We start from the raw sequence: 5,000 nt of genomic DNA on the forward strand, positions 1-5,000 counted from the left end.
AAGACAGACGAGTCAAGTTGTTTTATGAGCTAAAGTTGTATTGAATAAAAGTTTGATGAATGAATTGATTGAATGATGAAATGAAATTGATCCCAGAGAAAAGTAAAAATGTTGTTGTATAAGTTAGGGCTGACTAGCAATGACTTTTGTATGAATACTGTCTATGTATCTATCTATCTATCTATCTATCTATCTATCTATCTATCTATCTATCTATGCATCTATACATCTATGCATGCATGTATGTATTGAAGCAAGCTATGTGTGTGCCATGCCACCTTTATATAGGGTTTTTTTGACCAGCATAGTTGCTTACGGCCATACCACTCTGAACACGCCCGATCTCGTCCGATCTCGGAAGCTAAGCAGAGTCGGGCCTGGTTAGTACTTGGATGGGAGACCGCCTGGGAATACCAGGTGCCGTAAGCTTTTTCTTTTTCTGTCCCCCCGCCAGCAGAGGGCGTTTGGAAGGAAAGACAGACGAGTCAAGTTGTTTTATGAGCTAAAGTTGTATTTAATAAAAGTTTGATGAATGAATTGATTGAAAGATGAAATGAAATTGATCCCAGAGAAAAGTAAAAATGTTGTTGTATAAGTTAGGGCTGACTAGAAATGACTTTTGTATGAATACTATCTATGTATCTATCTATCTATCTATCTATCTATCTATCTATCTATCTATCTATCTATCTATCTATTTATGCATCTATACATCTATACATCTATGCATGTATGTATGTATTGAAGCAAGCTATGTGTGTGCCATGCCACCTTTATATAGGGTTTTTTTGACCAGCATAGTTGCTTACGGCCATACCACTCTGAACACGCCCGATCTCGTCCGATCTCGGAAGCTAAGCAGAGTCGGGCCTGGTTAGTACTTGGATGGGAGACCGCCTGGGAATACCAGGTGCCGTAAGCTTTTTCTGTCCCCCCGCCAGCAGAGGGCGTTTGGAAGGAAAGACAGACGAGTCAAGTTGTTTTATGAGCTAAAGTTGTATTGAATAAAAGTTTGATGAATGAATTGATTGAAAGATGAAATGAAATTGATCCCAGAGAAAAGTAAAAATGTTGTTGTATAAGTTAGGGCTGACTAGAAATGACTTTTGTATGAATACTATCTATGTATCTATCTATCTATCTATCTATCTATCTATCTATCTATCTATCTATCTATCTATCTATCTATCTATCTATCTATCTATGCATCTATACATCTATGCATGTATGTATGTATTGAAGCAAGCTATGTGTGTGCCATGCCACCTTTATATAGGGTTTTTTTGACCAGCATAGTTGCTTACGGCCATACCACTCTGAACACGCCCGATCTCGTCCGATCTCGGAAGCTAAGCAGAGTCGGGCCTGGTTAGTACTTGGATGGGAGACCGCCTGGGAATACCAGGTGCCGTAAGCTTTTTCTTTTTCTGTCCCCCCGCCAGCAGAGGGCGTTTGGAAGGAAAGACAGATGAGTCAAGTTGTTTTATGAGCTAAAGTTGTATTTAATAAAAGTTTGATTGAATGAATTTATTGAATGATGAAATGAAATTGATCCCAGAGAAGAGTAACAATTGTTGTATAAGTGAAACCTGACTAGCAATGACTTTTGTATGAATACTATCTATCTATCTATCTATCTATCTATCTATCTATCTATCTATCTATGCATCTATACATCTATGCATGTATGTATGTACTGAAGCAAGCTATGTGTGTGCCATGCCACCTTTATATAGGGTTTTTTTGACCAGCATAGTTGCTTACGGCCATACCACTCTGAACACGCCCGATCTCGTCCGATCTCGGAAGCTTAGCAGAGTCGGGCCTGGTTAGTACTTGGATGGGAGACCGCCTGGGAATACCAGGTGCCGTAAGCTTTTTCTGTCCCCCCGCCAGCAGAGGGCGTTTGGAAGGAAAGACAGACGAGTCAAGTTGTTTTATGATCTAAAGTTGTATGTAATAAAAGTTTGATGAATGAATTGATTGAATGATGAAATGAAATTGATCCCAGAGAAAAGTAATAATTGTTGTTGTATAAGTTAGGGCTGACTAGCAATGACTTTTGTATGAATACTATCTATCTATCTATCTATCTATCTATCTATCTATCTATCTATCTATCTATCTATCTATCTATCTATCTATCTATCTATCTATCTATCTATCTATCTATCTATCTATCTATCTATCTATCTATCTATCTATCTATGCATCTATACATCTATGCATGTATGTATGTATTGAAGCAAGCTATGTGTGTGCCATGCCACCTTTATATAGGGTTTTTTTGACCAGCATAGTTGCTTACGGCCATACCACTCTGAACACGCCCGATCTCGTCCGATCTCGGAAGCTAAGCAGAGTCGGGCCTGGTTAGTACTTGGATGGGAGACCGCCTGGGAATACCAGGTGCCGTAAGCTTTTTCTTTTTCTGTCCCCCCGCCAGCAGAGGGCTTTGGAAGGAAAGACAGACGAGTCAAGTTGTTTTATTTTTTTTTTTTTTTAATTTTATATACTGGTTTGATCCCCGAAGGGAAATTAAGAACGCACACTCTAGCTACTGATTACAAACGCATGCATATATATATATTTGTGAGTACAGGCCCCTGTATCACACACACACAAAGGGGCCTGTAGGCATGCAGGGGAGGTAGAGTGGCAGGCAGCTCCTTCTTGGTGCGCCTCAAATGAGCAATTTGTAAAGGGGACGGCACCTTGCTCAAGGGTGCCTCGGCAGTGCTCTGGAGATGAGCTGACACCTCCCACTGTCAGCTCACCTCCGGGTATTTTTGGGGGGGCGGGAGCGGGAATCGAACCGCCGATCTTAAATCATAAGACGACCCGCTCTACCGCCCGCTTTACCACTGAGCCACTGCCGCCCCTTATGAGCTAAAGTTGTATTGAATAAAAGTTTGATGAATGAATTGATTGAATGATGAAATGAAATTGATCCCAGAGAAAAGTAAAAATGTTGTTGTATAAGTTAGGGCTGACTAGCAATGACTTTTGTATGAATACTGTCTATGTATCTATCTATCTATCTATCTATCTATCTATCTATCTATCTATCTATCTATCTATCTATCTATCTATGCATCTATACATCTATGCATGCATGTATGTATTGAAGCAAGCTATGTGTGTGCCATGCCACCTTTATATAGGGTTTTTTTGACCAGCATAGTTGCTTACGGCCATACCACTCTGAACACGCCCGATCTCGTCCGATCTCGGAAGCTAAGCAGAGTCGGGCCTGGTTAGTACTTGGATGGGAGACCGCCTGGGAATACCAGGTGCCGTAAGCTTTTTCTTTTTCTGTCCCCCCGCCAGCAGAGGGCGTTTGGAAGGAAAGACAGACGAGTCAAGTTGTTTTATGAGCTAAAGTTGTATTTAATAAAAGTTTGATGAATGAATTGATTGAAAGATGAAATGAAATTGATCCCAGAGAAAAGTAAAAATGTTGTTGTATAAGTTAGGGCTGACTAGAAATGACTTTTGTATGAATACTATCTATGTATCTATCTATCTATCTATCTATCTATTTATGCATCTATACATCTATACATCTATGCATGTATGTATGTATTGAAGCAAGCTATGTGTGTGCCATGCCACCTTTATATAGGGTTTTTTTGACCAGCATAGTTGCTTACGGCCATACCACTCTGAACACGCCCGATCTCGTCCGATCTCGGAAGCTAAGCAGAGTCGGGCCTGGTTAGTACTTGGATGGGAGACCGCCTGGGAATACCAGGTGCCGTAAGCTTTTTCTGTCCCCCCGCCAGCAGAGGGCGTTTGGAAGGAAAGACAGACGAGTCAAGTTGTTTTATGAGCTAAAGTTGTATTGAATAAAAGTTTGATGAATGAATTGATTGAATGATGAAATGAAATTGATCCCAGAGAAAAGTAAAAATGTTGTTGTATAAGTTAGGGCTGACTAGCAATGACTTTTGTATGAATACTATCTATGTATCTATGTATGTATCTATCTATCTATCTATCTATGCATCTATACATCTATGCATGCATGTATGTATTGAAGCAAGCTATGTGTTCCATGCCACCTTTATATAGGGTTTTTTTGACCAGTATAGTTGCTTACGGCCATACCACTCTGAACACGCCCGATCTCGTCCGATCTCGGAAGCTAAGCAGAGTCGGGCCTGGTTAGTACTTGGATGGGAGACCGCCTGGGAATACCAGGTGCCGTAAGCTTTTTCTTTTTCTGTCCCCCCGCCAGCAGAGGGCGTTTGGAAGGAAAGACAGACGAGTCAAGTTGTTTTATGAGCTAAAGTTGTATTTAATAAAAGTTTGATGAATGAATTGATTGAAAGATGAAATGAAATTGATCCCAGAGAAAAGTAAAAATGTTGTTGTATAAGTTAGGGCTGACTAGAAATGACTTTTGTATGAATACTATCTATCTATCTATCTATCTATCTATCTATCTATCTATCTATCTATCTATCTATCTATCTATCTATCTATCTATCTATCTATCTATCTATGCATCTATACATCTATGCATGCATGTATGTATTGAAGCAAGCTATGTGTTCCATGCCACCTTTATATAGGGTTTTTTTGACCAGCATAGTTGCTTACGGCCATACCACTCTGAACACGCCCGATCTCGTCCGATCTCGGAAGCTAAGCAGAGTCGGGCCTTGTTAGTACTTGGATGGGAGACCGCCTGGGAATACCAGGTGCCGTAAGCTTTTTCTGTCCCCCCGCCAGCAGAGGGCGTTTGGAAGGAAAGACAGACGAGTCAAGTTGTTTTATGAGCTAAAGTTGTATTTAATAAAAGTTTGATGAATGAATTGATTGAATGATGAAATGAAATTGATCCCAGAGAAAAGTAAAAATGTTGTATAAGTTAGGGCTGACTAGCAATGACTTTTGTATGAATACTATCTATGTATCTATGTATCTATCTATCTATCTATCTATCTATCTATCTATCTATCTATTTATGCATCTATACATCTATACATCTATGC

The 5,000-nt window shown here is 39.9% G+C and overlaps 9 non-coding genes across 9 annotated transcripts; all 9 read left to right on the forward strand.

Moving 5' to 3' along the window:
- The first annotated feature begins 310 nt into the window (after positions 1–310).
- On the forward strand, positions 311–429 carry LOC137597989 (5S ribosomal RNA). The gene has a single exon (XR_011036322.1). It is a non-coding gene; the product is annotated as a 5S ribosomal RNA (ribosomal RNA).
- Positions 430–803: 374 nt separating this feature from the next.
- On the forward strand, positions 804–922 carry LOC137597990 (5S ribosomal RNA). Its single transcript, XR_011036323.1, has one exon. It is a non-coding gene; the product is annotated as a 5S ribosomal RNA (ribosomal RNA).
- A 376-nt stretch (positions 923–1,298) lies between these two features.
- On the forward strand, positions 1,299–1,417 carry LOC137597992 (5S ribosomal RNA). The gene has a single exon (XR_011036325.1). It is a non-coding gene; the product is annotated as a 5S ribosomal RNA (ribosomal RNA).
- A 341-nt stretch (positions 1,418–1,758) lies between these two features.
- LOC137597806 (5S ribosomal RNA) lies at positions 1,759–1,877 on the forward strand. Its single transcript, XR_011036162.1, has one exon. It is a non-coding gene; the product is annotated as a 5S ribosomal RNA (ribosomal RNA).
- A 425-nt stretch (positions 1,878–2,302) lies between these two features.
- LOC137597994 (5S ribosomal RNA) lies at positions 2,303–2,421 on the forward strand. Its single transcript, XR_011036326.1, has one exon. It is a non-coding gene; the product is annotated as a 5S ribosomal RNA (ribosomal RNA).
- A 765-nt stretch (positions 2,422–3,186) lies between these two features.
- Positions 3,187–3,305, forward strand: LOC137597995 (5S ribosomal RNA). The gene has a single exon (XR_011036327.1). It is a non-coding gene; the product is annotated as a 5S ribosomal RNA (ribosomal RNA).
- Positions 3,306–3,647: 342 nt separating this feature from the next.
- Positions 3,648–3,766, forward strand: LOC137597996 (5S ribosomal RNA). The gene has a single exon (XR_011036328.1). It is a non-coding gene; the product is annotated as a 5S ribosomal RNA (ribosomal RNA).
- Positions 3,767–4,096: 330 nt separating this feature from the next.
- On the forward strand, positions 4,097–4,215 carry LOC137597997 (5S ribosomal RNA). Its single transcript, XR_011036329.1, has one exon. It is a non-coding gene; the product is annotated as a 5S ribosomal RNA (ribosomal RNA).
- A 384-nt stretch (positions 4,216–4,599) lies between these two features.
- LOC137597819 (5S ribosomal RNA) lies at positions 4,600–4,718 on the forward strand. Its single transcript, XR_011036175.1, has one exon. It is a non-coding gene; the product is annotated as a 5S ribosomal RNA (ribosomal RNA).
- Positions 4,719–5,000: the final 282 nt, after the last annotated feature.

Source organism: Antennarius striatus, chromosome 6 (assembly GCF_040054535.1).
Source record: "Antennarius striatus isolate MH-2024 chromosome 6, ASM4005453v1, whole genome shotgun sequence".
NCBI lineage: Eukaryota > Metazoa > Chordata > Actinopteri > Lophiiformes > Antennariidae > Antennarius > Antennarius striatus.